The following is a 4449-nucleotide window of genomic DNA, read 5'->3' as shown; positions in this document are numbered from 1 at the left end:
ATCACTGTGTGAACATTCTTACGTAAACGTTTGTTGAATGTGATTCCCTCGATTTGATTTTGTTGTGTTCTCTCAGTTGATAATATCAATATCAATATGCATATCAATTTGCATGATACGCAATATATATTTTATTAGTCACATTGAAAACTAAAAATGTAAATATAAAAAATTTATTTAAGGTACCGATAAGCACGATATTATTTGCCAGACTGACCAAGACTGAACATAAAAGAATTCTATATGACGTATAATTCCTTATATGCATTCTCGTGCCTTTCCGTATAGTTTCGTATAATTTCGTGCAGTTGCATATTGTATTAGTACATTCATCAAATGATGATGAAATCAGTATTTCTTCTTTATGTATTTATCATATAATACACTATGAATATCAATTTTGATAGATTTGAATAATCTTTTTTAAAGTGTTGTATATCTATACATGTTATATTCTACACTAATTATATTAATTATAAATCCATACATCAAGGAATATTTCAGTAATATTGCAGCAAAGTTTAACACATTGTTGCAATTGGAATGTCTCATGCTTTCTGAGTCAATGTAAATAAATCCAAAACAAGTTTTACAAGTACATTTTTTTTCAAATCTGGTTTTTTTTTCAAATTATCGGTATGATCATCAATCATATTGGTTTGAAATATAAGTACAACAGAAATATAATTACAGTAAGAATAGTCAATATCGCATAAAAGAATGAAAATAAAATTTGATTTGATTTTATATATTTTTTTGAATATATATACAAATGTAAGAAGTAAACATAAAATATGCATAAGAATCAAATAAATAAAGGAAAATAAATATATAGCATATAGATTTAGTAAAAAACAGAAAATTAATTTTATAACCGTATTTTAGGTATATTTAATATATGTATATATTTTTTTATTTTAAAATTATTTGGCATGCAGATTGTATCTTTTGTAAAAATAATATTTGTGCGCAAGAACAGTTCTGAGAATCTAATGAGGAAAGTATTTAACAGAAACATAATCTTTTTCTGTCGTATATACATTTTCTTTAGGCGCATGTACATTGAAATATTGCACTATGAAAAATATTCTTGAAAAATATTCATAATTTACACAACAACGTTGAAGTTATTAAGATTAAAGAAAACGACAAACGGTAAGAATGATTGTTCTTTATTACAATAAATTTTTATGATATATAATGATACAATAAAGATCTATAAATTCTATGTCCACAACCGAATGGCAAATGCAACTCCTCGAAAATTACATAACGTTCGATTACACTGTACACTTTCTAATTTTAATACTCAGTCGCAATTCAATTTACATATAAGATTAAACCAAATATGCGAGAGTGAGGAAAATGGAAAGACATTTTCTTGATTCGCACAAGAAAAATCACGGGTCTTTCCTCGTACGGCGAGTAATGCGTCGCGATGAATGATATATTACAAAAAGAATCTTATATATATAATAATAATTAGTAATACTTAACACAATGTACACGATACGTATTGGCTACATTATTACGTGTAAGATACTGCACGGAATGCAGCGAGATTGAAAATCTGTACTTATATAATACTTCGTTTCTTGTTAGCATTGTTTTGTAAATACAATACCTCCGACTTCATTTTAATCATCATAGAATATAATCACGATAAGGAAAACATGCAAATACTTCGTGGTCATGGATGATCAATAACATGTTTTCAATGTCACATATACGGAATATATTTTAACGAATATATTTTATATTTAAATGTTTATTCCTTATTTTTTACTGGAAAATAACATTGTCCACATATAAAAAATATTGATACAGGTAATATCAAATGGTATTGAAAATGGAGGAGTAAATACTTTGAATCTGATATACATACATTTTCTTCCTTTATATACATATTTTTCTTCTTTTCATTTTTTGAATGATTTGATTTGATTGTTTTATAAAGCAATATTATAATATTATGAGAAAAGATCATCATAATTAGAGAAACGAAGTTCTATACAACACTGAAGCTTACAACAATATTGCTGCAACGTTGCAATGTTACTGCAATGTTATTAGAATATTGTTATTAGAATAATGCTGTTGGAATGATCTATGTAAGGAATGTAACTAACTGAAAAAATTATATAATTATAATAATATAATATTATTTTTCCTCCAAGTCATAAAATGATGGTTATATTGATTATAAGATGTCAATAATATTTCCATAAAAAATTGTCAATCTCGTGCACGTTCCTGCTTATCTATAGCAAATGCAAGGTTCGTAGAACAGAGTTCCCGCAAATTTATTAAATAAAGATTCGTATTACATTATAAAATTTGCTCTGTCATATTTTTTCTTTTTTTCTGTACAACATGGCACGTCCTATCATACTGTTACTTGGTGCGGTTACATTATGGATCGCCGTATCCTGGTGACATATAATTACTGATTTCGTTCGATTGCTCTCAGTTTTTTACGCTTGTAGAAGTTTCCGTTTACTTACTAGCTAAACTATGTACAATTCGTATTTTTCATGTATAAAAATTGAAAATAATTGACAAATCCCATTCCAAGACCAATTTTTACTGATTCATTACAAGATGATGGCATGAGAGGAAAAATAAAACTCTTTGAGTCTCTTTGTTCCTCTATTTTTAAGTAGAGTCGCTTTCCTCTGCGATGGTTTGAATCCCAACGCAAAGCAAATTCATCTTCGGCAGTAAAATAGGACAATGTAGCTTCGCTGTCGTTTATTGCAGACAAAGAAAAAGTGCTAATTATTGCGATTTTCAAGTCATCGGAAGAAAGTAAAATAATTCATATCACAGTCAACGGTTTACCGCACAAATATTTGGACCCGATTGCCCTAACGTCTAACAGTTTGAGCGACAAATAACTGATTTCTTCTTTGTCTACTTCCGCATTATGATCTATAAAGCAGAGATTAAAACAAAGACTATCATTAATCAGATTTATATCATGAAACGTTGTTGCAAGCTGGCCTTTGTAGCGGGACCGCTTAATTTTTATCTTTCTTAAGCGGAACACTTTACAAATATTAAAACATCTTGAAAAACATAAATTAATTTCTAACAAAAGTTTATATCAAACATAAATAAAATTTAAAAAACATTGCCATTTCGAATATACATAAATCGTTATAGTCTATATTTGAAATATTAAATCTTTGTTAATATTAAAATGACATTTTTAGTTAACAGTACATTTGAATTTATGTTTGTTACAAAAGGACATAAGAAGTTTATTATTTAATGATGTAAAATATCATTAACTAATTTGTTCTGTATTTGAGAAAAGAAATAAAATAAAAAATATTAAAATAGTACGTATGTACATGTATTGTACGTATGTAAAATGTATTGAGCGATTTCCTGATACATTTCAAGTATTCCGCTCGAAAATGCCTAAAACTGTTTTTGCCATTAAAATTTCAACAACGATCATGAATCTCTTCAAAGTTCGCAAGTGATCGCTGTGGACAACTTTAATTTTTTTTATACTTTGCGATATAATCTTTCAATTGTAAAATTTGATCTGTATTTTTAAGAATATATTGAAAAATATCATCATTGTGAATATTACCCATAGCGCAGAAGCTTGCAACATTGCTGCGATGCGATGTTACCGTATGGAATGATCTGTGCTGAATGAGTAGTTTTTAGGATGCATAGATATCTGTACAAAAGTGAGTAATGAGAAAAGTGAGACCGATTTAAGTTTATAAAGTCTATGAAGATCTACGTAATTTCAAAGAATTTCAAAAATCGTAATAATACACAGAATCATTATTACAAAAACAAATGCAGAACAGATTTAATCAAAGAAATAAAATTATTTGTATGTGTCGTTTTCTACATTTTATATGTATAAGGACCATATATTTCGTTTGCAATGGCAAGGCCAAAAATGCCTTAATACAAGCTTGAAGAAAAGCTGTTAAGCAAAGACAATATTGACGCTGTCGTTGCGAATTAATAAGTCCTAGAATGCTTCTTATATCCTCAAAAGCTAGTACGAAAAGTAATTTATTTACAAGCCACAAATGGCACATTAAGAATATCTTTGCACTACTTGTTCGCGAATATCATCGTCGCACGATTTACATTTCCATTACGTCATTATAGTCTCTTTCATTTTATTTATATTTCGTAATACGTACGAGTCTCTACCTTAGGTCTAATCACAATCGAGCGCGGCACTTGAACGAAGTGTCCTTTATAAGTACAATGTATCCAGTACTCGGAATTGAGTAACTGTGACGCTGTCAGACGAGGGTTTAATATATGATAAAGCGTTCCAATGCTTCTTTTCCTTCCAAAATTCAGCTTTTGTCCCAGGAAAGGTTTCATTAATATGATTATTCCTGATTATTCCTGATTCTATCAGAATCTTGAATTATTTTCGTATCTTCGATATCATCCTTAAAA

This window comes from Atta cephalotes (assembly GCF_000143395.1).
Source record: "Atta cephalotes unplaced genomic scaffold scaffold00008, whole genome shotgun sequence".
In the NCBI taxonomy this organism is placed as follows: domain Eukaryota; kingdom Metazoa; phylum Arthropoda; class Insecta; order Hymenoptera; family Formicidae; genus Atta; species Atta cephalotes.
Note: the sequence above shows the minus strand (reverse complement) of the source record.